This window comes from Halichoerus grypus, chromosome 8, assembly GCF_964656455.1.
Source record: "Halichoerus grypus chromosome 8, mHalGry1.hap1.1, whole genome shotgun sequence".
NCBI lineage: Eukaryota > Metazoa > Chordata > Mammalia > Carnivora > Phocidae > Halichoerus > Halichoerus grypus.
This window is the reverse complement of record NC_135719.1, coordinates 1240604-1253884: the sequence shown is the minus strand read 5'-3', so window position 1 is coordinate 1253884 and position 13281 is coordinate 1240604. Positions and strand designations below refer to the sequence as shown.

Here is a 13281-nt window from a genome sequence, read left to right as displayed (position 1 = left end):
TTTTGAGAAGAGAGAGACAGAAAGGAGAACGGGCATGGAGAAAAGCTCACTTATCTCCTAGCACACATTCAGCAAGGCTGTTTTTTCCCCCCATTCATTTAAAGGATATATTTGGAGCTGGAAGTACTGTCCTAGGATAAGCATTTGCCTTTGCATTTCCTACATGAATCTCAGTGATGGGGCCTTTTAAGGTCAACCTGTTGAAATTTTACTGGGCAGAAGCATCTAGTCTGTTTACAATTTTGACAGCTAATATTCTCCAGCTGGTAAAGATCATGACTTCTGACAAATTCTGCAAAAGACCCTGAATAGCCAAAGCCATCTTACAAAAGAAGAACAAAGCTGAAGGCATCCTGCTCCCTGATTTCAAACTATACTACAAAGTTAAAGTAATCAAATCAGTATGGTACTGACATAGAAACAGAGACATAGATCAATGTACCAGATTAGAGAGCCCAGAAAGCGGCCCACACATATACAGTTAATTAATCCTTGACAAAGGAGGCAAGAATATCCAATGGGGAAAAGACAGACTCTCCAATAAATGTTGTTGGGAAAACTGGACAGCCACACACAAAAGAATGAAACTGGACCACTTTCTTACACCAGACACAAAAATGAACTAAAAATGGATTAAAGACTTAGACATGAGACCTGAAACCATAAAACTCCTAGAAGAAAACATAGGGGGTAAACAAGTGGGACGACATCAAACTAAAAAGCTTCTGCACAACAAAGGAAGCCATCAACAAAATGAAAAGGCCACCTACTGAATGGGATAAAATATTTGCAGATCATGTATCTGATAAGAGGTTAATATCCAAAATATATAAAGAGCTCATACAACTCAATAGCAAAATGACAATCCATTTAAAAAATGGACAGAGACCTGAATAGACATGTTTCCAAAGAAGACATCCAGATGGCCAACAGGTGCAGGAAAAGATGCTCCACATCACTCATCATCAGGTAAATGCAAATCAAAACCACAATGAGATATCACCTCACACCAGTCAGAATGGCTAGAATAAAAAAGACAAGGAATAACAAGTGTTGGCGACGATGTGGAGAAAAGGGAGCCCTCGTGCACTGTTGGTGTGAAGGTAAATTTGCACAGCCACTGTGGAAAACAGTATGGAGGCTCCTCAAAAAATTAAAAATAGAAATACCATAGGATCCAGTAATTCCACTGCTAGTATTTACCTGAGGAAAATAAAAACACTAATTCAAAAAGATATATGCTTCCCCATGTTCATCAAAACATTGTTTATAATACTCAAGATATAGAAACAACCTAAGTGTCCACCGATGGATGAAGGAATGAATGAAAAAGATGTGATAAATAATATATAATGGTATATACCTATATATAATGGAATACTGTTCAGCCATAAAAAAGAAAGAAATCTTGCCATTTGCATTAAATGGAGCTTAAGGACATTATGCTAAGTAAAACAAGTCAGACAGGTAAAGACAAATACCATATGATCTCACTTCTATGTAGAATTTAAAACAAACAAACAAATAGAAAAAACAAGTTCATAGGTCCTAAGAACAGACTGGTGGTTGCCAGAGGCAGGAGGCAGGTGTGGGCAAAGTGGGTGAAAGGGATCAGAAGGTACAAACTTCGAGTTATAAAATAAATGAGTCATAGGGATGTACAGTGTGGTGACTGTAGTTTTTGCATAAAACTGTAAATTATACAGTTACTTATATAGTTATACAGTGGTAACTATTGTAATGCATATTTCAAAGTTGCTATGAGAGTAGATCTAGAAGTCCTCATCACACACACAAAAATTTGTAACCATATATAGGGATAGGTGTTCACTAGACTTACTGTGGTGATCATCTTGCAATATGGACAAATGTCGAATCAGTATGTCAAACATCTGAAACTAATATAATGTTGTATGTCAGTTATACCTCAACAAAAAACATAAATGGATTTTAAAAAGATCAAAGAGTAAATAAGAAGTCTGTAGTGGCTACAATAATATTAGATAAATTAGACACCAAGACAAAAAGTATTTTAACGATAAAGAGGGCCAATTCATAATCACAAAAGGATCAATTCATCAGGAAGACAAAACCACCATAAATGTAGATTTGTCTACTAACAAAGCCTCAAAATATATGGAACAGGGCGCCTGGGTGGCTCAGTTGGTTAAGCGACTGCCTTCGGCTCAGGTCATGACCTGGAGTCCCTGGATCGAGTCCCACATTGGGCTCCCTGCTCGGCAGGGAGTCTGCTTCTCCCTCTGACCCTCCCCCCTCTCATGTGCTCTCTCTCATTCTCTCTCTCTCAAATAAATAAATAAAATCTTTAAAAAAAAAAAAAAGAAATATATGGAACAAAAATCGACAAAGTAGGAAATAGGTGATAACACCCCACCCTAAGGAGGTGATACAATACCTAGAAAAAATATCAGTAAATCATAGATGGCTTAATTGATATTTGTAGAGCACTGTGCTCAACAATTGGAGAAAATATATACTTTTGAAGTGCATGTTGTTATACTCACCAAGATATACCAATGTATCAGGTCATTAAACAAGTCTCCATAGATTTAAAATAATTGAAATCATATAGAGTATGTTGTCTGACCATATGGAATTGAATTAAAAACCAATAGCTATAAGATTTTCAAAAACTATTTAGAATATTTGGAAATATTTAGAAATTGAATATGCTTCTAAAAAATTCTTGGGTTGAAGAAAAGATTAGAAATCAGAAAAAGTGGGTTGTCTGGGTGGCTCGGTTGGTTGGGCATCTGACTCTTGATTTCAGCTCAGGTCATGATCTCAGAGTTGTGGGATCGAGCCCCACATCAGGCTCGGTGCTCCACTGGGAGTCTGTTTGAGGTTGTCTCTCCATCTCCCTCTGCCCCTCCCCAGCTTGTGTGCATGTGCGCACATGTGTGCTCTCTCTCTCTCTTAAATAAATAAATCTAAAAAAAAGAAATACAAAAATGTTTTGAATTGTATTATAATAAAAATACAACATGTTAAAATATACAAAATGGAGCTAAAGCAGTGCTTAGAAAAAGTGCTGGTTTAAGGTTTGAAAATCCATCAATGTAATAGATAATTATAATTGATTAATTATATTTTTAAAATGGTTGAGTGAGTGGCAGCAATGGGAAGTAGGCTTGGAAAGTCCTGGAACTTGGAATTTGGATGCAGTTCAGTAGTTAGCGGGAACCCCTTGATACTGTTGACTGGGGACTGTGAAAGGGGCACGCTTCCTAGCCCGAAGGGACCTGGTAGTTCATCTAACCCAACTGCAGCTTTTAGATGGGGTGGAGGTTCTGTTTTAGACATATGGCGGCACAGAGTAAGTTACCGTGGGAGTCTCCTGGGCTTTAGTCCTGCGTCTTCTCCTCCACATTCCTGATGCTCTGTTTCCATTGCAAAACAGGGCAGGTGGCAACGTCCCATTTGGTTCATCAAACGCTGATTGAATGCGCACTGTGGATTGGGTGCCTCGGTGGGAGGGGAAGGTGAAGCAAAGGAGTAACAGGGTAATGGGAAGTCAGAGACAAACACATCCCAGGGGCCAGCCAGTAAAGCAGATGAGTGAAGTGGACAAGACGTAAGTCACAGACTTCAGCCAATGTCAGCTTTGGTGCTGGGGAGTGTGGGGACCAGTGCACCGGGGAGGGTGTGCCCTCGTGAAAGCGGACGCTAACTACTCAGATCCAACTGGTAGGTACCATGTAAAAATATGCCTTTGTATTGTGACTCTTCCCATTTCTTTAAAGAGACAGGAGTCGGGTTGTTAAGTGAAATTTGGGATTTTAAAATATGGGCAGTGAATTTTAATATAAAATACTAGGTGAGAAAAAAAATAAAGATCTTTGGATCAGCTCCAGCCAGTCTCTGACTCTGATAAAGGAGCATGTAAGTCAGCAGTCCTGCTCCCCACTGGCTCACTGCCCGGCCATCATCCCCAGGGAGAGGTCCCCTGCTTTGGTGTCCTCTTGGGTTCCCCAGCCCACTCTGCCCACTGTGAGCACTCTCCATGGTCTTCAGTGGCCACGACTGAGTCTGGGGTCTGTACCTGGTCTCCCTCATCAGGAGAGAGAACTGGCCAGGTGCCCGTGGGCTGTTTCCCATTCCCAGAAGGTCACCTGGCCAGGAATAGCAAGCCAGGAATGGGATTGCTTTCCCATCACGACAGCGAGAGCAGAGCCCCTCCTCACCCCACACCCCCAGCTTCAAGCTAGAAGCCTCTGATGAACTTAACTTGGAGACTCTTATTTTGGGGCTGCTACTATCCTCTGGCCACCCCCAGACCTCCCTACCTGGGACCCACCAACCTGCCACTGTATAGGTGAGCCCAGAGTTTGTCCCTTCTCAGGACTGCTCCTCGGACTCTGGATGTTGATGGCTTCTCCACTTTACTTATTCGTGGCTGGAGCCTTCTGGCTTCTCTGCTATGAGCAATGACGAAAGGACACCCTTTCTCTCTGGACTTCCCACTGGCCATGAAAGAATCTGTATCTGCCAAAGGGATATTTGCTTATGCAAGGTCAGCAGTGTTGGTAAATGACTCTTCTGTTGTCTCTAATAGAATGGGGTAGCCCGTATTGCTGTGAAAGAGATAGCATGTCCTGTGTGGCCTGTCTTCCTAGGGGAAGGGGACAGATACCCCTGTGGTGAGGAAGGAGCAGGGAAGGTACATGGCACGGCCAGGCATGGAGGAGTTTATTGCTATAGGATGCAGCAACCTGGAAGGGTCCTCAGCCTGACCCTGAACACACCCCCCGAAGCAGAGCAACTGGCAACAGCAGGACAAGTGAGGTCATCCAGGAGACCAAGACAGGGATCCAGTTTCCATATGGTGCACCAGGTGAGCAAGAGGACTGAGTCCACAAGGCAGAAGTTGGCTACCTAACCAGGGTCAGCAAAGCAGACCCAGGTCAAGAGCAAGTGAGTGGACATGGTGCCCATCATCTGAGAGGGTACCTAGGGCTTCTTTAAATCTTCCCAAGGCAGGCTGGGTCCTGCAGTCTGGGGTGTGGATGAGCCTTCAGGGTTTCTGTGGATGGGAGTGGGGAGCGATCTGGGACCAAGCAGCCCTGGGGTTCTGTTTCTAGTCCAACTTTGATCATGAAACTCGTGTTTCTGACCATCAGACCTGTACCTTTGAAACTTCTATTTCTTTTCTAGGAAACACAAGAATTTTGGCAGATGGCAGTACACTTTAGTTCATGAGGAAGCTAGAGGGGCATCAGTCCAACCTCTTCCCTAACATTCAACACCCAGGACTCTGACCCAACTCCTTGTGAAATAATGTCCTTTCCGGGGACTCTTCTATCACAGCACTTCCTCAAACGCCTCTACTTTCTCTTCTTTCCCCATTGTTCTCTCTTCCACACCAGTTCAGTTGTGAGCTGGTTCTGAAGACTACAAAGGAAGGTGGTAGAGCAGGGGTCAGCAGACTGCCGTCTGGTTCCAAATCCAGCCCTCCTGCTGCCTTCGTAAGTAAAGTTTAAATGGGACAGCGCCTGTGACTGCTTTTGTCTTACAAAGGCAGGGTTGAGTATTTGTAACAGAGACGGTCCTCAGTGTCTAGACTACTATCTGGTGTTTGACAGAGAACGTTTGCCATCCTGTGTGGTAGCCAGCACACCGGGCTTCAGATCCCTGCTCTGGAGCTTACCAGCTGGGGTGCTGAGGGAACCACTCTGGACCTCAGTCTCCTCATGTGGCTTGGGGATAATCACCCCTCCAAACCTGGCTTATGAAGATCACAGTGGATAATGAACATGAAAGCCCTTTGCAATCTGCATACTGCTGTAGAGATGGTAAGGGTTGCTGTTTCTCCCTTTCCTTTGAGCCTTTAGGATTGCTCCAGTTCCTTAATTTTATCCTCTTTGGTTATTCTGGGACTAGAGCTATTAAAACCTACAATTTGCAGGCAGTGCTAATGCTAATTTCCTAGTCAGCCTACCTTCCTGTAGGCTGTCAAATGACAAGTATGTTTTTAAATAAGCATGAATTATGTAAAAGAATTAGTTCATGAATGAAGCCCACAATCATATATTTTACTCCAAGAGTTAAAAAAAAATTCCAATTTATATATTCTCTCTGTTGAATGGAGAAATTGCACCTGAATGGTAACTATATTTAGATTTCCCCATGCCACCTTCTTTGGTCAAATATTCTCTTTGGTTATAGCAGCAGTTTTGTGCATGCATTTGGGGAGAGAGGTTCTGAGGACTCACAGGAGGGTGTGCTGACCTGGATCACTACCCAGGCACTGGGCATGCTGGCTGCTCAGCTTCTGAGCTGCTGAATATGAGAAAGAGGAAATCCGATATGGCAGTGGGCGGCCTCCATGCTTCCACAGGGCTTGGAGGGGGCAAATAGTCCAGATTACGGGGTACGAAGAATGTCATGTGTGTAGACTTGGTTTCGAGCACAGCCTCTCCCCCCCAGGACAGAGTAATCTGCTGAGACAGCAAGAATTGCTGAGGTTGCAAACTGGTGGCCCTTGGGGCTAGATAAAGCCTGAAGACTTGCTTTTTGTTTGGCTCACTTAATGGTGTGATACATTTTTAAAATATTATTTGAATGTCTTTAGTTGAAGATGTGTGTTCCAGCCCAGCTCCTGCCCTCATATCTCCCTAATGTGTTGTGCATAGCTGCTTGACCCCCTCATAATTTGGGCTTGCAACATTTCACTAAGTGGTGGTGGTCTTTGTTCATTGTCTGGTCAATTACAGCATCGTGGCCTCTTTGGTTCCAGTGAACCCCCGTTCTTGGGGGAGGAGGTTTGTTAAAACCAGGTAAGGAGTCAGGGCTCTAGACAAGTGGACAGAGGTTCAGGCAGGGCTGTAATGTATCTGCAGGGAAACTGGAGTATCAGGAAGTCCAAGGAAGCCCAGACAGCCAGAAGGAGCAACAAGATAGGAGTAAATGTTGGTACCTCTTTGGTGGACCCGCAACTAGCCCCCAAGACACACAGGGCACTGGACTGGGGGAGTACCCTCATTTCTAAGTCCCACCCACTGTTGGAGCTGCCCTGCTACCTCCTTTGGAGCTTGGCCAGGATTTGCTTTGAACTCAGCTGGGCTCATGCTGTAACTTTAGTTGAGAGGGTTGGAGGTCTGCAAATGTTGGAGACAGAAGGATTGCATTGTGTGTTGTGCATTCTGCACTTTCCTACTCTTGCCTCTCACTTGGCAAGGAACCAGAACTGAGTGCATGTGAATGTGTGTAAAGGAAAAGCTCACGTACAACAGGGTGGCAAAAGGCTGGATTATTATTTGCAGACTTGCTACATATCTGGCCTTAAAATCCTTTGCACCATTAGAAGTAGTGAACATCCTTGTTTTGTTCCTGATTTTATTAGGAAAGTGACAAATGCAGGAGTTCATAACCCTTTTTTCATGCCCTGGATCTCTTCTCTGAATTAAGATTTTAAATGCATAAAATACATAGGATTCCAAAGGAAACCAAGTACTTAAATAGTTACTGAAATATTATTACCCCATATCAAATAGCAAGATATAGTGGCAGGTCCAATAAATACCATAATTTCAAGGCAATGAGAGGAGTAAATAATATTTTGAGATACCTGCAACAACTGTATTGGCAACAAAATCATAGGTAATTCTAATTCTACTGTGGTTTATTACCCATAGTCATAATTGGAGGGAAAGCTATGTTTCTGTTGGAGGTTAGTGAAAATAAATATATATATATATTTTTTTTTACATCTAATGCATAGATTAGCAAACATGATTAAGAATCCTTGCTGGTGATTCCACATTAAGTAAGATGCCAGTTTTAGGCTGAGGTGTGTATTCTACTGTGTTCAGGAAATAGTCCCCAATTTTTATTTTATTGTGTGTTTTAAAGATGGATTTTGAATTTTCTTTTCAGAATCTATGAAAATGACATGGTTTTTCTCATTTGTACTATCAATATGATGAGTTACATTGATGGACTTTCTGATACTAAAATCTTCTTCCTGAGTTCTGTCTTCCCAGATCCACTTCCCTGGTAACATCTGAACCATCTTCCCAAGCACTTCTGTCCCATTCCAAGCAGCTGTCCCTTAGTGCAGGGCTCTGTGCTTGTCCTGGGATTTCTGCCCCTGCCCCTCCAGAAAGTCTGCCATAATTCATGGACAACTTACACACACATTAGCGCCTGAGAAGCCCCTTCAGTTTTGACTGTTGTTCTCAAACGCCAGTGAAGTCTTCAAGTCTGAAGGATTTCCATCCTTTTGGGGGTGAGTACTGATAGGTGATTTCTGGATTTCTTATTTCATCTGTGTGCCCCTGGGATGCTCTTGCAACACTGGTAAGACCCTTGCTGTTGCTGGTGGTTTGCTCCCACCTGCCCATAGTCTGAAGTTTGGGGGAATATTCTGTCAGGTAGTTTTGTTTAACATATTGTCTATGGGCTTTTTCTTTTGTTTTTGCAGAGGGATTAGGGGAAATCTACACCTAAGCCACATTTTGCACAGAGGGGTCTTCAGTTACCACTTTAAATCCTTTCATGTTCATAGGTCTAGTTAAGCTTTCTGTTTCTTCATGTGTCAACTTTGGCATTAAAATAAATGTGTTTATCTCATCTTGGGTTTTAAAGTTATCTATCTCTCATTGTATCTTAAAATCTTGTTGTGTGTGTAATTATTTGCCCTTTCTTATTCTTGTTTTTCTCATTTCATCTTTACTGTCTCTCTGATGGTCAGTCTCATTGGTGGTCTTTCCATCTGGGAGCTTCATCCAGTAGGACAGTTAGTGAATCCTCTCTGTTCCTCTCTCGCTCTTCATTTAATTGTCTGCACTTCTCTTTATTATTTCCTTCTGCTTCCGTCATTTGTTCTTTTTCTAGCTTCTTGAGTTGAATGATTTGTCCATTATTTCAAATGTTATTATAAACAGACTTAAAATGAAAAACGTCCCCTTGCTTTAGGCATAGCTCACCAATTTTGACAAAATGTTTTTTCATTCAACAATAAGTACTCCATAATGTCCCCTGTGACTTCCTTTTGCTTAATAGTATGCTTCCAAACTTCCAGATGTGTAGGCTTTAAAAAAATGAAGCTTTTATTCTTTATTCCCACTTTTATTACATTGCGGTCAGAGAACATCCTTGATGTGATGTTAATTCTTTGGAATTTGTTGGAGCTTCCTGTGCAGTGTAATATATATTATCTACAAAATTCTATATGGGTTCCAAAGAATGCTGCATTTCTGTTGGACATAAACTTCTCTCCATCTTTTAAATTTTAAAATATATCCATTGTGTTATCTAAATATTCTGTATCTTTGCTTACTTTTTAAAAAGTCGGTTGATCAGTTTCTGAGAAAAAAATGTCGTAGTCTCCTATTAGAGTTGTTGATCTTCTTTTATTTCTCCCTGTAGTTCCGTCAGTTGTTGCATTGCTTAACATATTTTTTGGATATCTCGTTATGTACATCTGTCTTCTTCTGTTTTTCCTTTTATCAGTGTATAATATAAAGCTTTGTTCCTATCATATTTTCCCCTCTAGATTCTGTTTCATCTGTTATCAAACTTGTTTTCTCATTTTGGCTCATCTTTGTCTGGTATATCTTTTCTCCATTCCTTTTTGCATCACTTTGTTGAAACTGTGTCTCTTGTAGACAACGTATTGCCGAATGTTGTTAGTTTTTACTGCTTTTCTTTCTCTTTTCCTTTCTTAAATTTAATATGAGCTCATCTTCTTTGGGTCAGTTTATTCCATTTGCATTTATTGCAATTAATGTAATAGTAGAACTTTTCTGCACTCTTATTTCTTTTATTTCTATTTATTTATGTATTCTCTTGAATATTTTATTTTACTGACTTCAGAGTTGCACGCTCCCTTTTTATTGTTCTCCAGGTTACCCTTAAAGTATTAATTTCCACACTGGTATCTATTTTTCTCTATTACTTTCTCACACTTATCTATAGCTATGTCACTGCCCAAATTTGACAAATGCTTCAGCGCATCATAAACTTCTGGTCTTCCTCTCCTTGATTCCCTCCACTCCCTCTCCTGCACCCCAACCCCAATATTTGGGTATCATTTAAAGTTTTAGTTATGCATGATCATGGATACACCCTTTTTTTCATTTGTTTTTCTTTGCTTATTTATCAATACTAAATTTTACTAAGTTATTTACTTTCTGAATATAGTTGGTTTTTCTCAGATTAAAAAAAAACTATTGGAGAACTCACTCCAAGGATGATTTTGAAGATGGTCTTAGTGTGATAATACCTTCTGATATTTTGTAAGTTTGAGGAAACTTTTATTTATGTATTTATTCTGCATTTAAAATTAAAATAAATTCAGTTTATTTATTTATTTTTGGCATGACGATATTACTTATTGGTTCTTGTCATACTGATGCTTTTTTTAAAGGAAGCTTGTTTTTCATCTCTGAAAGCTCCTGGATATTGTATGTATGTGTGTGTGTCCTTTAGTTTTACCACAATATGTCTAACTGTTTTTCCCCTTCTTTTTGACTGTTTGATACTCTAGGAGCCATTTAAGTTGAGAATTTACATAGCTCTTGAATTCTGGGATATTTTTAGCCAGCAGATTTTCAAATATATCCTGTCCTCCATTTGTTTGTTTCTCCCCCTTTTAGGCTGCTATTATATTATTATAATATTATTATATTATATTATTACTGACATGTTTTTTTAATTTAAATTCGATTTAATTAATAATAATGTGTTATTAGTTTCAGAGGTAATTTAGTAATTTGTCAGTTTCATATAACACACAGTACTCATTACATCACATGCTCTCCTTAATGCCCATCATCCAGTTACCCCATCCCTCCACCAACCTCCCTCCAGCAACCCTCAGTTTGTTTCCTATAGTTAAGAGACTGTTATGGTTTGTCTCCCTCTCTGTTTTCGTCTTATTTTTCCTTCCCTTCCCCTATGTTCATCTGTTTTGTTTCTTAAATTCTACAAATGACTGATATCATATGATATGTGTCTTTCTCTGACTAACTTATTTTGCTTAGCATAACACCCTCTAGTTCCCATCCACATTGTTGCAAATGGCAAGATTTCATTCTTTTTGATGGCTGAGTAGTATTCCAGTGTGTGTGTGTGTGTGACATCTTTATCCATTCATCTGTCGATGGGTACTGGGGCTCTTTCCATAGTTTGGCTATTGTGGACATTGCTGCTATAAACATTGGGGTGCAGGTACCCCTTTGAATCACTATGTTTGTATCCTTTGGATAAATACCTAATAGTACAATTGCTGGGTTATAGGGTAGCTCTATTTTTAACTTTTTGAGGACCCTCCATACTGTTTTCCTGAGTGGCTGCACCAGTTTGCATTCCCACCAACAGTGTAAGAGGATTCCCCTTTCTCCACATTCTCACCAACGTCTGTTGTTTCCTGACTTGTTAATTTTAGCCATTCTGACAGGTGTGAGGTGGTATCTCATTGTGGTTTTGATTTGTATTTCCCTGATGCCAAGTGATGTGGAGCAGTTTTTCAAGTGTCTGTTGGCCATTTGTATGTCTTCTTTGAAGAAATGTCTGTTCATTGTCTTCTGCCCATTTCTTGACTGGATTTTTTGTTTTTTTGGGTGTTGGGTTTGATAAGTTCTTTATAGATTTTGGATACTAGCCCTTTATCTGATAAGACATTTGCAAATATCTTCTCCCATTCTGTAGGTTGCCTTTTAGTTTTTTGACTGTTTCCTTTGCTGTGCAAAAGCTTTTTATCTTGATGAAGGTCCAATAGCTCATTTTTGCTTTTGTTTCCCTTGCCTTTGGAGATGTGTCCAGCAAGAAGTTGCCGTGGCCAAGGTTGAAGAGGTTGCTGCCTGTGTTCGCCTCTAGGATTTTGATGGATTCCTGTCTCACATTGAGGTCTGTCATCCATTTTGAGTTTATCTTTATGTATGGTGTAAGGGAATTGTCCAGTTTCATTCTTCTGTATATAGCTGTCCAATTTTCCCAGTACTATTTATTGAAGAGACTATCTTTTTTCCATTGGATATTCTTTCCTGCTTTGTCGAAGTTTAGTTGACCATAGAGTTGAGGGTCCATTTCTGGGTTCCATATTCTGTTCCATTGATCAATGTGTCTGTTTTTGTGCCAGTACCATACTGTCTTGATGGTGACAGCTTTGTAATACAGCTTGAAGTCCAGAATAGTGATGCCTCCAGCTTTGGTTTTGTTTTTCAACATTCCTTTGGCTATTTGGGTTCTTTTCTGGTTCCATACAAATTTTGGGATTGTTTGTTTCAGCTCCATGAAAAATGTCAATGGTATTTTGATAGGGATAGCATTGAATGTGTAGATTGCTCTGGGCAGCATAGACATTTTCACAATATTTGTTCTTCCAATCCATGAGCATGGAATGTTCTTCCATTTCTTTGCCAACACTTTTATTTTTATCCTCCATACCTGTGGTGGTTTTAAAGACATAACTCCAAAACTCTTTGACACCAAGAGGTGGAGTCTGTGCTCCTCCATTTGAACCTACTCTCTGTAACTGCTCGAGCAATAGAATGCAATGAAGGTGATGCTGTGGGACTCCTGGTTGGCTCAATCAGTTAAGTGACTCTTGGTTTCAGCTCTGGTCATGATCTTAGGGTCCTGAGATCAAGCCTTGCATCAGGCTCTGCACTGAGCATGGAGCCTGCTTAAGATTCTCTCTCTCTCCCTCTGCCCCTCCTGCTCATGCTCTTTCTCTCTCTCAAAAAGAGTGATGCTGTGCCAGTTTCCAGATTCACACCTGAGAAAACTGAGGTTTAAGCCTTTTTATCTCTTTCTTGTCATTGTGGGGGATGGAAAGAATTTAAGTTAACAGAGTATTCTACCTGCCATGTTTAATGTTAATTGGAAGTCTCTTCTTGGTTGAGTTTCCTTTTAATCATTATAATAATAATTTTCATTTTTTTTAATTTCTTTTTTTTATTGTTATGTTAATCCCCATACATTACATCATTAGTTTTAGATATAGTGTTCCATGATTCATTGTTTGTGCATAACACCCAGTGCTCCGTGCAGAACGTGCCCTCCTCAATACCCATCACCAGGCTAACCCATCCTCCCACCCCCCTCCCCTCTAGAACCCTCAGTTTGTTTTCCAGAGTCCATTGCCTCTCATGGTTCTTCTCCCACTCCGATTTCCCCCCTTTCATTCTTCCCCTCCTGCTACATTCTTCTTCTTTTTTTCTTTCTTAACATATATTGCATTATTTGTTTCAGAGGTACAGATCTGAGATTCAACAGTCTTGCACAATTCACAGCGCTTACCAGAACACATACCCT

General features: G+C 40.5%; 1 long non-coding RNA gene across 1 annotated transcript in view; it reads left to right on the top strand.

Moving 5' to 3' along the window:
- LOC144382829 (uncharacterized) overlaps positions 1-13281 on the top strand; it is a 176266-nt gene that overhangs the window by 108856 nt on the left and 54129 nt on the right. Inside the window, exon 2 of the long non-coding RNA XR_013450234.1 lies at positions 11788-11871. This is a non-coding gene — a long non-coding RNA (uncharacterized LOC144382829). The remainder of the gene's footprint in view (positions 1-11787; positions 11872-13281) is intronic.